Genomic DNA, 23,032 nt, shown 5'->3' on the forward strand with positions numbered 1-23,032 from the left:
CTTTTGTTGGCATTTCTCACCTGCGTAGTCATCTTCGAGTCAAGACCTGGTTCTCACAGGAAGCAAGATCTCCAGTGATTTAAGAGAGGTGTCCTCCCAGCTCTTTCCACTAGAAAAATGGCACAAAAGAGAGAACATCAGCTCCTCAGGCACTGATATATAGGCACTGAGCATGAAGAGCTCTCTTGGGCACTCAGACTGGGTGTTCTCACCTTGTCAGCTCAGTGCTCGGTACAGCAGGGCAAGCAAAGACGACACGATGGACAAACTCTTGTCTATGAGATCTGAAAACCAGGAAACCAGCCCAGTTCCCCTGTCTCCCAGCTACTCACCCCCATTTGCTAAATGAAACCCGAAGTGCCTGGTGGTATTTTCCAGCCCTGCAAACATTTTCCCTAGCTAACCAAAACCAAACAACAACAGCGTGAATTCTTCTCCTCCATCCCCCCCTACTCCTGAATTCCCACTCCGCAGCTCCTCACCAGGCCTGACGTTAATTAGAGCAGACTGTGAAGTTCACTACATCTGTGCAAAATGGCAGGGGGTGGACAGACACATGACACGAGCTGTTGCGAAACCTCCAGGCCTCAAAGAACTGACCCAGATGATGCTGACTGCTTCTCCAGTCACTTCTTTTGGAGGAACTGCGTGGCATTCATCTTCCCACGAAGCTTACTAAAAAGAAAAAAAAAGCTTATAAAAAAACAAACCTCAAATATTTTGAGGAGGAGGGCGTTATTTTGTTCGAAGGCCTTTCATTAATAATTCCCTTAATAACAGGTTTTATTTGTTTGTAAGTGTTCCCTTTCGCTCAGTCATTTGATGGCATCCTTGGCAGCGACAGCCCATAATTCTTCAGAGCATGTGTGCCTGTCTGCTGTTTGAAGCAAACCTAATGAAAGCAAGGCATGTGGTGAGGCTCTAGCGTTCTGTTCGGTGCATAAAAAGGAACGGAGGGCATCAATCTTTAAAGTAACAGTACTTCTGTGAGCATGGTAGCTCACCAAGGCACAGAAAAATCCCCCAAAAGATTAAGTCACCCATTTTGCAAAGTACCTACTCTAATTTTCCTGGAATCACCTTGGAAAATGTGTCACCCTCTTAAGTGCTGGATTCAAACCTAAGACCTTTCTATCCATTCAGGTCTGCATCCTTATCCACTCTCCTAAGTAATAACACAACTCTGAATTCATACTGGGAAGTAAATACGACAGCACCTCTTCCAGAGGCAGATAAACAGAGCTGATTTTACTAGAAAAAAGAATGGCACACAGCGCTTCTGGGAATTACACCTGAAGCTCCTTGCATCGTATCACGGTTTGGACAGAGAGGAAAAGTGTGCCTTTCTACCTGGATCCCGCCGAGCTCAGTGCAACGCACCGAAACTGGTGAACGGCATCTTCTCTACGAGCCAGTTTGGTCTTTGGACTCTCTGGGTCTCTTGCAAAGCCACAGTGGAAACTCCATGGTGCAAACAAGGTTGGAAGCTGTAGGACTTTGGACCAGGTCCTGAAGTCTCTCCTGTTCTCTTGGCTTTGCTACCTAAGAGGCTTCTGGAGAACAGCGTCAGCACCCCAGATTAATATTCTCAGAAAAAAGTTGAGTAGGAGGCCTGGCAAGTAGCTTTTACTCCCTCTGATTCCCAGGAAGCCAGACGAGGAATGTCTCCACCAGCAGACAAACAGGCAAGGCTTAGTGGCATCTTTAATGGTGACATATTTCTTTACTAACTGCCAGTTAGTTACTGGAACAGCCTCAGTGCAGAGCAGGAGTGACTTCTAGTGCAGTCCAGGGATGTGACAATAATTGCTTGGCATTATCCCCACTTGTGTTTGACTGCAGCCTGTGACGCCTAACGCAAATTAGGCTTGGTCTGAACTGCAAAGAGCCTGTGAAAGCACTGCTGAAAGCCAAAGCGTAGTCATGGTCCATCTTAAGGACATGGAAAGGCAGGGCATCCAAGGTAACTTCACAAGGAGACAGCACACACACTGCTCATGGCAGCAGCAAACTGGATATCTGGATATCTTAACTCCAGAGCTAATTTGGCCTCTGTAGAGAGCAGACTTTTCAATTACAATGACAGATACACCACAGCCTGGGCTTCCTTACTCACCAGTTTCAGAGTCCCACTCTCTCTGCCTGCATGCCTATGGTCTTATATCGTCTTCAACTAATGGCAAGTGAAAGCAAACTCCCAGTATGCTTCTACTGAAAGTGTTTCACATCAAACGGCAGACAGAGGAACAGAATAGGATAAAATTGGAAAATCAGAGAAGAAATGAGCTGGTTAATACAGTTCCTACTTGGTGTTGCCTTTGTGCAACAGATGTCAGCTGAAAACCGCTGGCAAGTGAAACCAAGAGGGATGCATCTCAGCATTTAAAAACAGAAGGAAATTTTTAAATTTTTCACATTTAAAAACAGAAGGAAGAAAAACCAAAGCCCTGAGCCTTCGGGATGCTGGTCTCTGCAGTCTGGAGCATAGTACCACCCAGCTGATCAGAGCGACTGGTTTTGAACTTTAAGTGCTCCCTCATGCAAACACACCTTGACATATCTTCTCCCTTCATCGAAAACCTCCTTTGAATAACAGTTGGTTTGAATGCCGGGAGGAGACTTTTCTTAGGGGCGTAAGTGTTATTTAGGAATATTTCACTGAAGCATTGGAGCAAACAGAGACCTCATTAAAATGAAATTATTCCTAGGAAAGCATTATTCCAGATGAGTCTTGAGTTTCAAATTTCTCAAGATGTTTCACTGTAACATTTTTCAGAGAAAAAGTTCCAAGTTTAGAGCCTGAAATGGCTTCATTTAAAACAATGTTTCTTTCTTCTACAGATTTTTTTCTCCCCAAGCTCAGCTGTTAAAGCTGAACTGAAATGTAAGAAATTCTTCATGTCCTCAACAGGTCCAATAACATACTTTTCTCTTTTTTTTTATTAGAGACGTGATTTCTACCCCCTCAGATTCCAAATGGAAAAAAGAATGACAGCTCATCTTTTTAAATTCCTATTAAAAAAAACTCCTCCCCAACTAGACACAGCGAAGAGGGAAAAAAAAATTGTACTAGGTGTGTTTTGTACCTCTGCCTTTTGTACCTCTGCCTCCCAGATAAAAAAAAAAGATAAGAAAACCAAACCAAAAACAAAACCAGAGTGCCTCCTGCTTTCTAATTCAAGTGCATGACTTCACCTGGAGCAGTGAAGCACATTCAGCTTGGGGGTTTAGAGACTGGAGGCAACGGCTAACGAGCAGCTGGCTTGCTTTAGAGAAATCCCGCAGCATTCCCCCATGGCCTTGTCGAATTATCTGCTCCCAGGAAGCCTCCAGCAACGGCTGCAAACCAGACTCAAAGCTTTTCCTGCCATGGTAATAAGTAATGGCATTACATCCCACACCCAACACGAGTACTTGCTGTACGTTCCGGGCTGCTGCCAAGGCCACGACTCTGTTTTTCCTGCATCTTTCATTCTTGGGCAAAGCGACATTTCTGATCTGTACATAATGTTCAGCCTGATCGCTTGTAATTTATGGCCTTTAACACAGCAGCAATTCTCATCACCACTGGAAGGAATTAATCTCCTCTTATTTCTTGCAAAAGAAAAAATTCTGTCAAGGCAGACACTCTAGTCCAGCCTTCTTTTCATACAACACAAGGAAAAAAAAAAAACACCTTGAGAACTGCCTTACAGTGACGACAACCAAGCCTCTGGAGACACGGGATTTATTTCTGGCTCTGACACAGATACCTGGTGTGAACTTCTGCAGATTCTTGAAATCTGTTGCTGGCTGAACCAACTCTTGAAAGCCTGAGCAGCCCATCCTATTCAGCAAAGCTGGGAGTAAAATAAAATGTTAGTCTGTGGTCGAGAAAGAGTCAGAACCACATCCTGAAGTTCTCCACATATCAGCCCTGAACAATCTTGACTCTGTTTCCTAACGTTGAATTTCTTTCCAAAACAAAGGTTCCTAATCCTTAGCACCAGCCAAACTTGTCAATGGGTTACCGTCAAGTTAGGGAGAAGCTGTTGCCTCTCACTGTGGCCAAGATTCAACCCAGCTAACCACAGGCACTGAGCTCCACTCCCGGTTTGCTCAAGCTCTTGACATGGTTAATGAAGAGACAGACAAGGTTGGAAGGCAGTTCAGATGTTGATATAGCTGAGTCACCCCCTTTCTGAAACCTGAACGCCCTGGAGACTATTAGGCATGACCACAAAGAAAATAATAACCACCATCTTGGGGGCCAAGGCAAACTTTTTATCCATCAATCACTGGAAGGCCATACTAACCAGCAAGCTCACAGTGGTTGGCTCACTGCTGTGTTTTATTAAAGACCTGAACGCGAGCAGAAGTGCAAAGACGTTTCTAAGCCTGAAGCCTCTGCCAGAGCCAACACAGCTAAAATTTCCATGGAAAGCTTTAGCTTGAGGGAGGGGAGCAGGGTGGAGGGAAGAGTATCAGCCACTTACTTAGTGACAAACTCCTGCCTGGCATTGCCTCCTCAAAGCATGAGCCAGCTGCAGTCACTTCTACCAGCCTTGAACATCATCAGCCCAACTGAAGTGGCTCTATTCATATTTGAGCAATATTTATTTTATTTAGCAGATCCAGCCCTCTTTGAGGACTGGATACACCTAGTGGGATTTGGCTAGTTAATGCCCATCCATTTCACTGGGTATCCAAATACCAACTCAAAGCACAGGACAGATATCCATTACATCTAATAAGATGAACAAGTAGACCATCTCATTTCACAGATACAGGAAAATAAAGAAGAGGACTGTGGCAAGAACATCACTCTTACCAGCTCTACGTACGGTAGAAAGGGCTATCAAGACTCATACCTTCATGATTAATGTTGCAACAACATCTTTTTTTCCCACCACTTCACACCAGCAAAATACCCACAGTGTTTTCCTTTCCATGCTCTACTAATGTAAGACCACAAGAGCTTCAGGTGTTACCTGACACTCACACCTAGGTCCTTCAAATGCTCTGTGCCAGTAACACCATGACTACCTGCCTTTTCTCTACACAGTGAGCTCAAATAGTTACAGAGAGAAAATATGGGACTTGATGGTCCCTATTTTCTGAGGCAGAGCTTCCATCCCACAAAATACCACAGATTCAGACCAGTGCCATGTTCTGACATGGACCCCGTACCAGAAGATGCTTCATGTCTGGCCCAGCAGAAAGGGTTCAGATCCACCTTTGGAGCTTCAGGCTTGGTGGCTCCAGACTGTGGGACTCCATACATGTTGCCTCTACCCTGGATCTTGTACTGCTCCCTCAGATCTCAGTGGTACCCACCTCATCCCCTTCACTTCCCCAGGGGCCACAGAAGCAGCTGACTTGCTTACTGCATGCTATAATCTCACTGCCGATAGTCATCCAGGAAGCACTTTCCTCTCAGACCTGTCTTATCTTTAAGAAACTTGAATTTTAACCACTCACATCAGCAGCACAGACACAATACAATCTGTTTCTCAGAGTATGATCTTTCTAGCGTCTAAGAATTCAGAGAAAAGATTGAATGGGTCCTGTCTGGCATCAACACACATGAATCTTAAAATCAAGCCATTTTAGAGTGTCTTATGCCTGTCAGCATAGGCTTTAAGGTGCTTAAAATAGGCCATACTGCAACAAATCCCTGTCACTACATAGCTAAAGACCCAGAGGAAATATTCTTTCTTGCTTACTATCAAATATACATCCGATGAGAGATTAGCAAAGTTCTGCTGAAAGTTAGGAGAGGTGAGAAAACTTCTCAAAGCGCTCACTTAAAAAACTGATACTGCTTCTTTTCAAGCTGCAAGATATTACTACAGCCAAACTGACAGGCAACGCTGTCCCCTTTCTGCTGTCACCCCTGTGTTGGTGCTGGCAGCTGACAGAACAGAAGAGAAGTCACTAAGCTAAATCAAATGTCTGATGGCAGCACAGACATATTTATTGCTTCAGGTCAGCCATCTGTCTTTTCAGAGAAGCCTCATATGCACAACAGGCTACAGGATGGATGGAAAAGATTTTTCAGTCAAGGTGGTATCTGGTGTGAGTACGGGTGAAAGTATTTTGGCTGAGAATTTGTGGGTATGCAAAGGCGTGGGAGTTGTGATTCACAAAACGTTTCCCTTCCCCAGCAGCTCCCCACCTTGCAAAGAGCAAACAGTTGGCGCTTGGGAGCAGTAACTCAGTGGCGAGGCATTTGGCTGAAGGGTTTCTGGAGCAAGCGCCAAGGCTTGAGCTGCGTGTCAGCCAGAGCGTCTCCTCAGAGCAACGCTGATGGAGCATCACCAGGAACAAAACAACATTTCCTGAAACTACTGCAAAGGAAGGCAGAAAATTCATCCAGCCCTTGATCCAACAGGGCGTAAAACGCAGAAGAATCATGCTTTCTCTCCAGTTCCAAATAAAATCCCTGACATGGATAGGCTGAATGGTCCCAAGGAACAAATTCAGCAGTAGCTGGCCCGGAGAGATCGCAGCCATTAGAAAATTAGAGTGCAAACTGAGCTGCAGCAGCACAGGATTTATTTCTTCCTGACATCACGGGCTACCGTAGCTGTTCATACCCCCAGCGTAAGACTGGAAATGATCTTTCCCAAGCACGCTGGCGTTTGTCCTCACCTCGGCTCCCCTGCTAGGGAACGCACATGCAAGGGCGATGTTCAATGTGCTCCACACAGAACGCACAGCAGGGCCATCCCATCTGCCTGAACTTTCCTTTCGTGTAGACAACTTGAGCTCTAAAAGATTTAGGAACAGAAGATGTAGAAAAAGGAATTTTGTTTTAATTTCTCAGTCTTTAAGGTTCTGACTTATGGTTTCTAAACCACTGGGGAACAACAATACTTATGTAAGAGGTTGTCGGAAAAAAAAAGTATCAAAGGCAACATCAAAGTTAAAGTATCAGGAGTCAGCTTTCATTGTTCCTAAGGGGAATTCAAGACTAGGAAGAAAAAAAAAATTAGTTCCTTATTAATTGAGGGAATTATCCCATTAAACATGAATAACTGCACAGAACAGATCATGAAGCAGTGAGACCAAGCAGTTTGAAGCACTGCTCTCAGCCAAAATATTACTAATGCAAGTGTGCTGAGCAACCACAAGCCCTGGCTGGTATTGATTCATGGGTGGGCAGATGCTGGAGGAAACATTCAGCTACATCTATGCAAGGTGGAAAGAGCAACAAAAATGTTGTAAGAGGAGGGAAGACCAAACAGGAGTCAAAAGTACTTAAATTATTCATTGCTTCTATTTTTCGCCTCCATTTGTAGTTAAGCTGCTAAAGTCAGAAGAAAGATCTCAAAGAAGAACCTACAGATTTTAGCATCTGTCTTTCTCTTCCCTCCCAACCACAAACAAAAGGTTTTGCTGAGTCAAACAGCTGAAGGAGCTGAAACCTAACAGCCTGAAGGAGCTCTTAGGTCTCCTAGAAATAGAAAGCTTCATCACCTGCCTTGGAAAACTTTGCTCTGTGCTCTCCAGTACGGTCCTGCCCATGTTTGCGAGGACGCTTGAGGTCATGAGTGAAAAACATCCATGCACACTTCTGTTCGACTCCACGAGGAGCAAAACAGTGATGTTTAAAGCAGACTTGTGAGCGGAGTATCACATCATCCCTGTGACAATCCTACCAGGGCAGAGCACTTCCCACAAGGGGAAGGTGTACGGAATACATTCAGCACACCAACAGCCGGACCGAAGGATTGCCACAACTCAGGGATTGCAAAACTACTCCTCCGTGTGCGTCTCCAAGTTAAGAGTGCCTCATGTTGTAAGTGGGTCGAAGTTTTAAGTGCTAGCAGATGTTGGCAGCATGCTCCAGACCTTTGTTTCATGGATTCCCAGATAACTGCTGCTTTTGTGCTAGCCCTTCTCTAGTAATAACAATAATTAAGTGCCATTTATATAAGGTCTTTCATTCGACAGTCCCAAAGCGCTCAATAAATTTAACAAACCATTAATACTCAACAGATGTACCACTTTACATTCTTAAAGAGGCTGCACGCATCTCAAGTAATCCTCCACCTTCCCACAAATGGTACGTACCATAATTACCTCCAGTTCACGGATAAAAAAGCAGAATTGGGGAATACCAAAGGCCACAGCGTGCTCCGCTAATAACAAAGGGATTTAAACAGAGCTCCTGGCTCTTAACTCCGTTCCCTTTGCGAGCAGGAAACCACCCTGCCTCCAGAAATTCACACGCACTGATAACTTTAGCGGTTTATCCAGAACGCTCAACTGAAAAGCAAGGATGCATTCCTAGAGCACATGAAAAGCATACCGGTTAAAGTTAGTCAAGTTCAATCAAACCAACAAAAATTTCTGTTCTAGCACAACAGAAGCTAGCTAGAAGTGAGTTTAGTGGCCCAGGCAGGACACTGGAGAGAAATCCAATTGTCACCAACTCATCTTGCTCACAGATCCCTCTGCAGGGCAGAACAGAAGCACACTCATCACAGGAGACATTGCTCGGAGGAACCACCCTTGCCAACAGCAATGCCATCTTCACATCACCTAGATTTCATCTCCAGTAGCTCACAATACATGCAAAAGGCATGCAGGCAGTTTGAGCTGTCACACAACTTGAATTACAGTGCTTTGACTCACATTTCAGGCAACAAAGCAGCACTTGCAGAAATCTCACATAATCTGAGATCATGGCTCATCTATGGTCACAGGAATATAAACTGTAACTGCCTATCTCCATTCATAATTGCAATTATTTTTTTTTTTTTGCCCAAGCTTTACCTATTGAGAAAGAAAGCTGCAGACCCAAAACCACATCAAAATCATTTTGTACAGGATCATGCAGTAAAACCTGGCACTTAACTAGTGCAACTTGTGCTGGACACAGAATGTGAGACTACTCACATCCTATCCTAAATTTCCTTGACTAATTCGACTTCTCCTGTCGATATCTTACACTCTTGCTCTGCACCTGAAACAGGAATGAGAAGTGGGAATCACGGCTATTAGAAGTGCTTCCTTCCCTGGTTTCTACCTGGACAACTGATCAGCAAAGCAACCAGCTGACAACGCAACCAACCGGAGACACGGTCAAGCTCTTCTCAGCTGAATTAAAATAACAGCAAGTAACATGGTTTGTATTTAGAAAGTCACAAGACCAGTGCTTGGCCCTGACTGGGGGTGAGGGAGAAGGCCCATCCAAGGTGACGCCCAATTCTTTTCAGCTGAAATAAACCGAATTCCTACCAAGGGGAGCCAGGTTTCATAACCTATAACAGGGAAAGCATTCACTGGACAGAGATTGTGAGTGCAGAAGAGGCTAGACTGGGGCCGGTTTTTTTTTTCATCACGCAGAAATGTAACAGCTTTTTACTTCGTTTTATGACTCAGTGTTCCCAATGGAAAGAGCACACGCATCATGGGTTTGGCATCACTCACCACTCCATTTCCTACCAGCTCCATCCTGCAATGAATCCAGCACGGCCATTCCTTTAACCTCTTCAAGGCAGGGTTTGTGCCAGTGGCAATCTCCAGGAGCAGGAGGGGCGCAAGGCAGAGATGTGTCAGAGGAAGTCTGCTCTCTACTCGCAGTGCACGCAGCATAAAGCACCACTGTAAGAGAAACAAATGATCTCTAGAGACAAGTCAGGGGAAACTAGAGGAAGGTCTCCTCCTGGCATGAGTCAACACAGCTCCTAAATAGCAGAAAGAGCTATTCTGTTTTACACTGGGTAAAATCTGTCCACCATAACCTATTACAGCTCATTCCCCAGCGTGCTACTGAGCCACACAGACACAAGGATGCCACAGGTAATCAAACTCAGCGTGCAGGCTACAGCCAGCCTTCTCTCTCCCCAAACACAAGCACAATCCAGTTTTAAACAGAAGGTTGCCCTTCATGTTTCTTCCTGTGTCACAAACACAGCAAAGCATCCCCGAGCTGCTAAACTGCGAGGGTTTATTTGGTCCGCAATGTGCACCTGGGAGGGTAGCAAAATTGCAAAGATCCTCACGATCTAAAAAAATTATAATAATAAAAGGAACGAGCTCTAAACTAAGTCTTAAGCTTAACGCAAGCCATCGCTGAGTTAATAACCTTGCCAAGATATTTTTGGGTCCAGATTGTTTTGCCTTCTTTCAAATTCTGAGAGCCTTTCCCAAGATCTTTTGGCTAAATCCCTCTCACCTATCATCCCACACGCAGCCTTCCACAGGGTCCAGAGCAACTGGGCACCCAAAAATGTGCCATATCACATCAAAAAAGCAGGAAAGGAGGGCAATGTGGTGGAAGTGCTCTAAAATATGGGGGTTCTTACCGCCTCCTCTGCTTCTTCTTTCCCCAGTCACACACTTAAGTTGTGAATATACTACTCAGTGTCATAGCTCATCCTCCAAGTTCTGATCTCTTTGCCTTTTTCTGCAACATTTAATGAACTTTAGTGAACTGAACAAGCAATTTTCCAGGTCAAAATACTAAAACTGCAGTGTTTTAAATGTGATGAGGACTCAATTTCCCCACTTATTCCTCCGGCTGACTGATTTTGCTACTATTGGTCTGACCACTCCAACGTATGCATGACACCACCAACGCTGCAGTAGCACGGGCTAATACCAGCTCCATCAAACACAGGAAAACACAAACAGCTAAAAAACCTAGCTTACCTCCCGTAACTCTGACTTTTCTTGGAGTCAAGAGGTGTCTTTTTTCTTTTTTTCTTTTTTTTTTTAATTTTTTTTAAAGTCACCCCTCCCAAGAAGGCTATTACTGGGAAAAACATCATTTGCCACTGTGTTGGATACGATAAGAGAGGGAAGAACGTGGTCTCGTGGTGTGCTGTTACATTGATCAGACTCTGGATATGCCAGTAGTTCTGGAGTTCAGCCTCACCCAGTTAATATTCTCTGTGCCTGAATCTGGGAAATTTACTTATTTAGCTGAACTTCAGTTCTGTACTAGGTGCTTAAAGACAACATGAAATTCAGAGGCAAAGGGGAAAGCAGCACCGCCTTCTCCCTCATATGAAAGCTACTGAAAAATAAAGAGATAAATTGGAATAAAAGGTTAAACACGTCCATACCCATTTTTCCTCCCTCATTTCCCTCTGCTGTTTTCTATGCTTTAGGCAGACTTCTCAGCAGCTTCCAAGCAGAGCCTGCAAAAGTTCCTTACCACAGTTCTACGTATCCAAATAGCAAAATACATATTCCTTAATTCCTGTCTAGGAAGGACGGGATTTGGTTTACCACCCATTAATAAATCAGGACACTGCCCCTTATACTTACCTTGACTGTGTTGATGTGGTTTTTTCGTAGAGTCTGTTTTTGGTGTTGTTGGTTTTGGTTTTTTTTAATTAAAAAAAAAAAGCTTTGAGCTAAGGTTTCTTGACTTTTGTTTATAATAGCCTAGATCACTGTAAAAGAGCCTGGAGAAGATCCATGTTTCTAATGGGACACATCTTACAAAAGTCTGGGAACTCTTAACCACAGGAAAAATGACAAGGCCACAGAACATCTCGTCGATATTTGCAAAGATGTTGGAAGAAACTGGGTAACAAAGACTAATCACTTCAGTGTACTTTCCCCCTCAGGGGCAGCTAAAACTAAAATAAACTGGAAATTCTTTCTAAATGGCTTTTTCTTGAGACTATAAGAACATTTCTGCAAATGCTGCAGAGTTATGTTCTAGTGAAGAATCAGTTGTGGCTTCGTTAAAAGCTCTTCAGATACCAAAGACCTGAAAATTGGAGTACAAGTTACAGGAAGAATTTTCTAAAAGGGAAAAAAAAAAAAAAAAAAACAAACCAAACTTCTCTCTCAGCTTGACCAGAGTCCCACATCCTTCCTAGCTTGTTAGCTCTGGAACAGTGTCTCATGGGGTGACCATTCAACTCACCCTGAAATGTTTTTTTTTTTCCTGAAGAAAATAAAGCAGAGAAGTCACTTGTTTAAAAAAAAAAAAAAAAGCAGGGAAATTACTAATTTCCCTGTGGATTAAACCAAGTACCGAGAATCTGATCATCTGTCACTTCTAATGAAGAGAAAATGCCAACAGTGAATATTACTGCTCATCTTTGCAGCAGCTGGAAGAAAAAAAACCAAAACCACCACATTTTACTTGCTGCAGCAGAGCCCACAGAGCCCTTGTCTTGAAGTGTTAATTAGTTTGTTCTACCGATCTCCTCCACAGTGTTAAAAATCACATATCTTGAGCCAAATCAACTCGCATTTCAGTCAGAAGACTTGCAACTGACTACAGTGGGAACCGGATGAAACCCTGAAGAGATAAACTGAACGGGAAATGGTTTTTAAAGAGAGACCTCTTGCCCTCAAGGCGAGACAGTGCTAGGAAACTACAGAAACACATTGTTCTTTTTCAGCCTTTCGCTGAGGCCAAAAAGATTTAAAACAAACACGGATCTAAGACAGCAAAGGAAGAGACTTCCATTCCTCCTCCAGACATTAGCTCAGTTGAAATATCCTACTGACTTTTTGCTATCATTGCAGAGAATTTCCAGCTTCAGCTAACAATACAGAAGAAATGAACACTTCTATTTTGCAGCATGCCTAGGAATGAAATCCCTAACGCTCTGCGAATCAGTTCTTCACAAAAACTGTTTCAAACCTCTCAAGCATCCACTTGGCACCTGCACTACATTGTGGGGAATTATCTTCACTTCAGAGAAACTGAAAGACTTTTAAGTTTACGAGAACAAAAAAAATGGCGGGTTTCCATCAACAGAGTGACAACAAAATCTCCAAGTAATTAAGGAATCTTCCAAAATGGAAGTAAAAGCCATGTGAGCGTGCAGATCCCAGAACACAATCCTTTCCCATTTCTCAAGAAAAACAAGTCTTCAACACACTAATTCTGAACAAGGCAAGCATGTGACGCTGCTCTCCAAAGAATTCCAGAAAGACTGGATATTAACTCCGCTGATCTGAATCCCACAAAGTATATAATAAATTCTTCCTTCCCTGTACAGGAACAGGGAGAATCTGAGCAAACGACATTTCCCTACGCTAACCCAGAGGAGTAAAATCTCTGCATAAAACTAGGTTGCTCTGAATGCAGCCAAGCTTGGTCTTGTTTCTAGAAGTCAACTGCATTCCCAGAACCACACTATAACCCACTGTTCAGTCTTTTTCTACTCAACATGGTTTTATGTCTCCTGCAAGGCCAGATCTCCCTCTGTTTCCTCAAGCTGGGCATCGTTTTCTTTTACAGCAACATCTCTTCTTACAGTGTGAACGGACAGGCTGCAGGATCTGGCTGCCCCTAAGATGTCTCACAGTGTCAGGTCCTTGCAGTCAACTTGACATCATCCAACTGAGGGTTGCTGAGGGAACAGGCAGAACTTTGAACAAGACAACAGATTAAATCCGCTCCCTCCCCATCCATGACTCTCTTGTAATGTTTTTCCTTTTCAGGTTCACCAACTGTACTATGACTTTTCTCCTTAAGTAGCATCCAGATGGAAACAATGAACTCCTTACCACCACGAAACATCTCCTTCAGATTCTAATCTTGCTGCCTTGGCTCTTACACACTGGAGCTGCTCCAGAAAAAGTCTTGTCAGCTTGCAACTCCCACTCTGCACGTCCTGTCCATCCATGTCTGCACATCCAGAAACTAACTAGATAAGAAAAGGGACTGCTGTGGTGCTTATACTCTCATTATGATCACCCAGCATGTTCTATCAGGAGAGAAAGGGTTGAAAAAGGGAGAGCACTACTTCCTGACAGCTTGTCTTCACAGGTATTTAGCAAGAGAGATTTTGGCTGCTGATTGCAATCCTTTCAGTCCACATAAAAATCACTGCTTGTACGACAAAAAGCCACCACAGAACCTTCTATGTCCTGCTCACGCATTAAGCAGAAACAACCATTAGACTTGATGGCAAAAAATGGAGCTTTAACTAGAAAGCTACTGGCTGTAACGATAAAAAAACCCAGCTTTGATCATTAGCAGGAGGGGGAAAATGAATAGTGAGTGTACATTGTCACTTCCACAAGCACATGGGTAAACATCTGCTAAGACTACACTCAAACATCCCATATAAGCCAGTGCTTGAGGAAAACAAATTTAGAGCATGACTTTGTGAACAACAGTTTTAGTGATCACATTTTCATCCAAAGATACATCTCTTGATATTGGAGCAATATCCATTTACAGAAGCGACATCGTGGCATTCACCAGCCATCTGTGGTTTCTGATTCTGCGAGCACCTACACTCACTCGGATCTCAAAGGTAAGAAAAGAGTGATGCTGTATCCTGCAGAGGTATAAACTGCTTGAGACCCCTCCCCCCCCCAAAAAAAAAAAAATCACACAGCCAAGAGCCTCTCTTCTTCATTTTCCTCACCAAGTCCAGCAGCACTGGCTGTGTCACAGCACATCTATAGAACAACACGCAGTTACAGCACTACAACTAAAGTAAGTTCTGAATAGACTTCACAAAAAGCCCCATAAAAAACATTTGATCTCCAGCCTCCCTCCAGCTATTAGATTTGGCTGCTCCCTTGGCTACTAGGCTAAGCCAAATAATCATTCACTCAGGTAAATACTCAAAACGCACAGCTTTTCGTTTAGAAGCCAACTTAGTCATACACCAGCTAACTAGACCCAACTTGCGGATATCTCACGTCTTCAGGTTGCCAGATGCCCTCCAACAGAAATAGTGCTGTTGCCCAAGTTCCTCATCATTTACTCTGTCGCCTCCCACTGAGAACATACATCGGCATCTCTAACACTCAGGAGGGAAAGGACCCTCTGCCCCATCATGAGCATCTGCAGGTCAACTGTTGAGAATCTAAAATTCCCTTCCCTTTACTCACCCTTGAGCTCTTAGTCCTTTAAAAAGGAAGCAGGCTTTGCAGTCACAGGCACCGACCTACATTCAAAGGATATAACCTAGTGCAACCCCATCAGGTTTTATTTCTCTGCCAAGCAGAACTTGAGTTTTTTCTTTTGCAACACATGCTGAAGATCACCCATCTTTCAGATCCAGAAATCCAGTCTGAAACTTACTGAGTTTTGGCTGAATTATGGCACCTGGGCAGGTCAGGAAGATGGTAAGAGCTACCTGGTTTGCATTATTTTAACCCCCAAATCAAGTTAAACTTGGTAGTGTTTGGCTTGCAAACTTTTTTCCTTCATAAATTCTATTAACTAAAAAGCTCTCAGGGGATGAAAGTTTACTCAGTGTTACAAAAGCACTCCAAACTGAAATAAGTATATTGCAAAGGCATCAATCTTCTCTCTCTGGTGCAAAGGTATCTGACTGGCCAATAAAGTACAGGTCTCTCCTCCTTCCCTGGCTGAGAATCAATACTGCCAACAGAAAAGTCAGATATTCTTTGTGCACTCCATAACCAAAGCTGTGCAAAACTACAGGCGCTGCCTCCGGCTGAACAAATTTCAGCCTAGGCCTCTCATCTTCCAGACATCAATAGAGCAAATCTCTCTCCCCATGTCAGAGATGTCCTACAAATCCCTCAAGTGCTCACAGTAGCCAGCCGTCTTTACTGTCATCCCCTTCTTCACCGCTGGTTGGCTGAGTTCACTGAGTCTTTTAAACTCCAAGTTGGAGCTAAGTTGCTCGTAAGGAGATACTACAGTGATGATCTTAAGGCAGACAAACATCAGTGACTACATTTTGGGGAAAATTAAACCATCTAGCAACAAGATGAAGGCATCTCTCCCTCTCTAGGTAGCAAGGATGAATCTGAGCTGAAATACAGATCACACACACCTGCCAACACACTTATCCATGTTAATAACCCTCCAAGATTTATTCTCTAAATCAGAGTCCCAAAGGTTTCACTCTCTCCTAGTACTGCTGGTGGTTTAGCAGCTTCTCTGGCACATGCCTGAAGGCTGTAAGACAAATTCTCTTCTTGTTGAACGAGAAACAAGTTTCCCCTCACATTTCTGAAAAAGCACAATCATCACCTCCTCACTTAATCCCACTTCAGGCAGCTTCAGACCATCAACTAGTTGACAGTCTAGTTTGAGTTATGCATCATATACCCAGCCTTCAGGTCACTCCTACCCCAATCTCCAAGCCTTCGTACATCAAAAAAAAAGTGAAATTCTTCTTTTTTCTGTTCCCAAAGGTGTGCTCACCTCCAGCATCCAAAGAAATCTCATCACAATCAATTAACAGCTCAGCTGTGCTCCGTTAAATCCTTAAACCAGCTGAGACCTAGACAGGCAGCCAAAAAGCATGAAAGAATGAGCCTAGAGAAACGTTAATCATCTCGGGGGGGGTGAAGAAGGCTGTCCCATGGAAATCAGCTATTGCAAAATCAAGAACTGGCCACGCAATGCGTGGTTTGGATGAGTCACTGAGCAGCAGGGGAAAAGATCAAAATTTTTTGGCATATCAGACAATTCTTCCCACTCCCAATTCCACTCCCACGTGCTGCCTCACTTTTAATAAAATGTTAATTGGAACTTAAGCAGCTCAGGAGTCAGCTACATTATGCTAGACACTAGATAACACACACACATGCTATAAGATGGTCCGTTCCCAGGACATACAGTAAAAAAAAAAAAAAAAAAAAAGAGTGAGGGGAAACAAGAGAAAGGAGGAGCTGGTAACCCCTGAAAACCAGCCCAAAAACTTGTGTGTTAAAAGGTTAAATAATTTCCTGTGGTCAGAGAGTTTTCACCAACAGGACTTAACAGAGACACTCCAAACCTTTGGATGGTATCCGAGCAATTCCCTTTGACCTAAATTTTCCTCTCCAAATAACCAAAGTAGCAGCACACGAAAGGTTCTCACACCAACTGTACTTGAAGTGACACAAAATAGCCTGCAGTCATGAGACTGGGCTGGAAATTTAAACCAAGACCTTCAGCGTGGAACCAAACCGTTAATAGAAGCAGGATCTTCCCTCATAATTAGACATTTTGCTTGTAATCAAATCAACTAGTGTTTTAACATGAAAGCAGAATTTGCTCTTCAGGACCTCATGGGAGCATCCTGAGCATTACTCACCAGATGTTAAAGGGCCATGAACCTGTGAGGTCCGTGGGAGGCAAACAAAATGCTGAGCTAAGATGTGCCACACAAATCAGGGAGCATTCACGTCCTTCGTGTCTGAATGTTCCAAACGAAGCTTTTCATCCACTGACTGGCTGGACGTACAGTAAGATGACACTTTTTGCCTAGAATTTAGAAAATAACCTCCATTCCGCTTCGAAAACAAAGGAAGTTCTCAGATCTGACAGAATGTAAGCGCACACTTCATTAAATACAATATCCCCAAAGACAATAGAAATTCACAACTCATCTTTCACTATCAGTTCTTTCATAATCATAAGTAAAACTTGTTGTAAGCCTCAGACATACCTCCCCCCTCTAAACTGGAAGGGATCCAGTATTTTCATTCTCTACCTAGAAGGCAACTGCTCCATTCTTTTCATCATTTTACAGGTCCTTTTTCGCATCTTCTCCAACTCCACTCTCATTCTTGAGAGGTGGAAGTCAGATCCGTAATACTGCAGGAAATTTTTGTGCATGTGCACCAAAGTTCTATACAACAAGAAAGTGACACCCTCTTGATCTCAGTTTCAAGTTCAGCATCACAAACACACCTGTAGATTGTTTTTCTCCTGGATGCATTGTCCTACCTTCACCTCAAACTCAACTGCTACCACTTCATCCACCCAGTCAGTTTTGGAAGATTCTTCCAGTCTTCTTTGCCATCAGTTCTGCAGTGAATACCTAAAAGAGTTTCCACCATCAAACTGGGAAACTGTTGCACATGCTCTCCTCTGGGATACCAAGAAAAATATGGAATGCATTGGTCAATAAAAATATTGAATGCATTTACTCCTGGGACCCCAAAGTTGCATCTTTACTGCAAGAGTAGCCAGTAAGCCCTACCATTTGTTTTCTATACTTTAACCAGCTTTCAGGCATAAAAGGAGCTTTCTTCTGATATCATTTTCTCAGTATTTCATATGGGGCATCACAAAAATCTTTTACATTCACTAGATCCCTTTATCCACATGCCTGAAGATACACTGATAGCATTTCAGCCAAGGCAAGATTATTATTATTTTTTTTTTTTTCCTACAAAAGCCATAGTGGTGCTTACTAAACTGATTGTTCTTTATCTACATGTTCAGGGGCCCATCATCCTTACCACTAACATTTTTTCCTAGCAAGATGTCCAACAGTTTGTAGTTCCCAGGCTCTCCCTGGAGACCTTTATGTGAAAGAACTACACTGACAACCCATCAGGCCTTCAGCAGAGTAATGGTTTGCATTCGATCTTCCATGTTTCACAGACTTTTCTGTTCTCCTTGCTTGTAGAAGCTTTCTGTTTTAAGTGCCAATCTTTTCTCCAACACACCTCCTCAGCTCTCGCATGGAGCCACTGCAGGTGTTCTACGTTTTCATTTGCAGAGAGGGCTTCCAAAACCCTTAAAGTAGATTTAAGAAGTTCTCCAGGTTGTACGTAGGTATTGTAGGCATCTTGCTTTCATTGTTCGTTTTCACAGGTTTGGTTTGGTTTTTTTTGGTTAAACTAACTGCTTCATTTTTTTTTTTGCATGGCTCCCTTTCCTAAAATACAATTTCTATATCGAGAATTTATCTGCCCTGTTCTATCCAACCATATGTGAAAATTAATCAGATTGTGACAGCCAGAGTAGCTCTCCTGCTAACCTCTATCCCAGGAAGCACTGAAAAATAAATCAAGAGCCTTTTCTTGTCTATTCTAGGCAGCAACTACCACTGCATTCAAGTTCTGCCTACATCTCACCCCAGACAGGCTTTGAGGTCTGTTCACATGAGGCAACGAAAATCTCCCACTGTTACTACTGTTCCAGTCACATACCCTTCTGATCTGGAGAAGGATACCACTGATCGCTCAGTGTCCAGCAGTTTAGTTACCCTGTCTTTCTCAGGTTTTCCGCCTGGTGTAAAAGCACTTGGAAGTTTTGTTCCTGCTCCATCACTGCATATCCACGTGCCAATCAACCCATGTGGCTTGATCTGCCTTCTGTTTTCACTGTCCTAACGCCATTTGCTTCAACCCTCATTTGCAGAGACAGCGCAAACATTAACACGGTCCTTTGTGCGGACCATGTCAGTCACAAGCAGGTGCTCTTCCACACAACAGGAGAGAAGTCCATCTCCAGGGTTTTCCACGCTCCTGAAATTTAGCATATGCCAGTCTAGAAGAACGACTGTGTAAGAAGCTCCACAGGATTTACGTCGTTAGCATAGGAAAGCACAGTGGCACCTTCCTTCCCTGAGTTTGGAAAGCTCAGGACTGCCGTTAAGCTGGTAGGCTCTACCTCAGACAGGCTCCCCATAAAAAGACAAAACAATAAAACAGGTTTCACACAGATTTGAAACACCTACAAGACTGCACCCTACCTTGTGAATCAGAGGCCAAGTCCTGCTCTCGGTGCAGTGATCTACAAGTCTCGTCACCTCAGATGGATTCTCATCACATACTTTCACACCAATCTCAGCTTTGATGGGCTGTTGCAACACAAAGTAAGACGCTAGTCACGATTCAGCACAGTGTGTTCTATTGCTTACCCTAGCATAGAAGAAAGCTCACATGGAAGAAACAAATTGAGTTCCTACTTCTAAAAACATTAATTCCTTCCCAGTCTCATATTTTTTATTACATGAGGACACATTCAAGGGAAAGCTATCCATATTTACTGCGATACTTTGGAATTTATTGTAAGCATCCTGATTATTAAAGCTTAACGTGTTCTCTGTCTGCACCGAGTTGTGCCACACAGCCCTAGCATCCCACTTGAAGGTCTTTGCTGTGAAAGCACAGAAGAAACTAGCATGGAACAATCAATCCTAAATTCAGGAAACCGGGAAAGCACATGACTTCCCATTGCTCAACTCAACTAGTTTTAAAAAGTTGCAAACATCCCAAATTAATCGGTATGATCTGAGAATGCAAAATATTCGTTAAGTTTGCTTCCCATCACAAACCAGCAACTCATTTGCCTTTCGCTTGGCATGGTCCATTGAGAACCAATTGCAAACCCATCTTTTCTTTGACACTAGACAGAGGCAAAAGGTTTCTGTTTTGGTTTGGTTTTTTTTTTTTTTGTTATTGTTTTTAGTGTCCACAGCCAGCCAAGCGAAACTACAAAACCTCAGCACACTGAATTGCCAAAGGTGGCCAGTAACTCACATTATTTCCCAGTGCACCAGCTTCAAAATACAAAACCAGAAGGCCTACCATCAGCATCCAGGAGTATTTTTCAGATTTAAGATAGCTGCAGTCAAAGTACAGCAGATTATTACTTCAATATTTGGGAAACTTGAGGCATCTGGGTAGAATAACTATTTACTTTGTTTCTATTGCTTCTGCCAGACAAATATTATGAATTTTAACAAATAAACCTGGGCTTTGAGTTTGGTTTTCATAAGTGGACTGCAGGAAGCTTGCCAATCATTTACTACATCCCAAAAAAGTTCCAACAGATTACATATTAGGAGACAAGCATTTAAGCACCTTGAAACAGATCTGTGATGCCACCTCCGACCTGAAAAGGAAACCTGCACTGTGAATTTTCAGCAACCTAGAAGCCTTCACAAGGTTAAGCCTATTTAGAGTATAATCTTCTGAGCCCTTTCTTTTTACTCTTACATTTTAGTCACTCTCTGACTTTATCAAACATCTATACTTTCAGACACCTTATAAAGGCTTTGGGACTTCTTCTCTCAATGCAGCAAGCCAGGCTCTGGGCAGCAGATGCTTTGAAGCGCTTGTGGCTCTGGAACTGGAAAGGCCAAGCCAGCCAGCCCAGATAGTCTTTCCTAGAAGTAAGAAAACACCATCATGCTGTTTGAATGAATCCCAGCCAACTCGAGCAGGGCAGGACACAGGCAGAACAAACCACCCACCCAAGATCTTTCTCCAGATTTCCCCTAAGATCTTACACAAGGTTTTGTTGCACCAGGTTGCTGGAACACAGACTTAACGACAGCACTACTAGCACTCCTTGCCTAGGCAGAACTCTTACAGCTAGCTTAAATAATCTATCTGCAGAATTCATTCTGGAAGCCCTGCGAGGTATTTAGAAATGGTGAGAGGAAAGAAGCTAAGGAGACAAATAAAGCACAGCAGTTTATATTTTATGCTTGTTACTACTGTAACCAGTCACCTGAATAAACTCAGGCCACCAGAGAAATAACTAGCAGCAGGCTGAGCTGATGTCCTTTTCACCCTCAAAAGGAGCTTCTCAAATGCTCAGAAACCGAACCAGCCAGTTTCTGCACGTATTTTACAGACGAGCGATGCAGAAAAACTTCCTTTGGGTTTCAGAATGAAACCAGCCTACTGAAATAAGGAAGAATATTATCTAAGCATATGCAGCAGGATCGATCGGAATCCATTACAGAAACCTCAGTACCATTATCTTGCAACGCCCGGTGAGACACTTTTCTACACGTGCATTCTGCTTTCATTTTCTTAACTGACTTACTGAGAGCTTTGGTCAGATCCTGGAAAATCTGTTAGGCTTTGTTATTAAAGCCTATGGAAGGCTTCCAGGAGGATCTTCAGCAGGGAGGTATACTCTGTTGTTCTGCCTCTCCACATCCAGTTTCTCCTTTTTGAACCACTTTGAACCGAAACAGCGTTCTCTACAGAGGCAGAAACTGCATCACTGACCTATATAGGAGAGGCTAAGAAAATGCAAAGAAACAATGTTCAATAACATGTGGTATGCAGATGAAAATGGAAGATGATAAACTGAAATGGAATTTCTCAAATCCTTCGTGAACCTCTGCTCCCAACTGAATTCTTAATAGTTTCTTACCCCAAAGGTCCTCCTACTCCAGCACTGTTCCAGCACTGTGGCTGGAAAAGCATTTGGAAGAACAACAAAACCCATGTCAGTTGCTTCAATTGAAAAAAGCAAATAAGACCACAAAAAGACTTCCTCTTTGTTGAGTTGAAAGCACAGGGTTAAAGCAGAGACTGGTGAGTCTTCTTCATCTAATTAGATAAGTTCTGCTATACAATAATATCTGTATTTCTACCTAGTGACCTTCTGCTGATATGGAAAAAGCTGTAGTTGTCTTCAGTCCTTAAATTCAATTGTGAACTTCACTAGTGACCTGCTGCAACTCCAAACTTCCTGATTCAATATTTTTCAAAGAGAAGCACGTAATTTCATAGTACTTGGAGAATTTGGAGATTGTCCTCATTGCCATTTTGAGGATCCAAGGTATAGTGCAGTTCAGGAACCAAATCAATCCTGACAGTGTATCACAATCTTCACAAAGAACGACAATAAACTTGACATTGGATGTAAGTTTTCTATGGATAGGTACTGTGAACCAGCTGATAGCCTGCTGCGGGATAAAATCACTCACTAATTTAAAGATCATGTTAGAAAAGCTCAATACGTGCCAAACAAGTCCATTAAAGGTCTCATGACAGTTAACAACATCCCTCAAAGCCATTTGTATTGATCTACTGCCAATGATACAGCTTAAGACCTACTCCAGTGTTACTTCAAATTAACATCAATAAAGCAGCTCGTCCCATTTTCCTTTCCTAGACATGAAGCACAACATTCCATAACAACCCTACTTCTCCACCATTTAACACCTCTAGCTCCTTCAACAAATCTTAAACTCAAATGTGCTCCTCACCTCCCCGTTTAAAACTGGGATATCAAGATGACCATCTAGACAGAATTAGGTGGTGTTTTCATTAGAAATACATAGAAGAGTATTTGATGAAGCGCAGTCTGGTTTTGTAGGCAGCTTCAAAAAAGAATCAATAAGTGTGCATTCAGTGGTCTACTTCATATACATGCTATGGCCACTACATGACTAGTAAGAGTGGCAACAAGTAGCCCATCTGAAAAAAAAAAAAAAAGGATATTTCTAAACCAGAAACCATGATAAAGGGCAATGCAGATGAAAACGATCTGAAATAGCTTGGATTCCAGAGACGATCAAACCAAAAAGCATGGCTGGGAGCACAGGGCTCGGGGCAAGTTACGAGTTGATGCCATACCCAAAGCTAAAAGCCAGCT

At 43.0% G+C, this 23,032-nt stretch overlaps 1 protein-coding gene across 8 annotated transcripts in view; it reads right to left on the bottom strand.

Annotated features, from left to right (window-relative positions):
* Positions 1-21,648, bottom strand: part of LOC147600256 (uncharacterized) — a 43,027-nt gene extending 21,379 nt beyond the window's left edge. For 5 of the 8 annotated variants that reach the window (XM_086750399.1, XM_086750403.1, XM_086750397.1 and 2 more), the window contains exons 1-7: positions 21,467-21,648; positions 19,380-19,487; positions 16,986-17,155; positions 6,634-6,955; positions 6,158-6,329; positions 3,753-3,839; positions 601-675 (exon numbers count right to left, since the gene is read on the bottom strand). The gene's annotated coding sequence lies outside the window, so the exon portion shown is untranslated. Of the gene's footprint in view, positions 1-600; positions 676-3,752; positions 3,840-6,157; positions 6,330-6,633; positions 8,133-16,985; positions 17,156-19,379; positions 19,488-21,466 lie in introns of those variants that run through there. The other 3 variants (XR_015258862.1, XM_086750400.1, XM_086750398.1) reach the window with 2 other exon arrangements.
* Between the last annotated feature and the right edge of the window lie 1,384 nt (positions 21,649-23,032).

The sequence above is a fragment of the Chlamydotis macqueenii genome, chromosome 6, assembly GCF_036417535.1.
Source record: "Chlamydotis macqueenii isolate bChlMac1 chromosome 6, bChlMac1.mat, whole genome shotgun sequence".
In the NCBI taxonomy this organism is placed as follows: Eukaryota; Metazoa; Chordata; class Aves; order Otidiformes; family Otididae; genus Chlamydotis; species Chlamydotis macqueenii.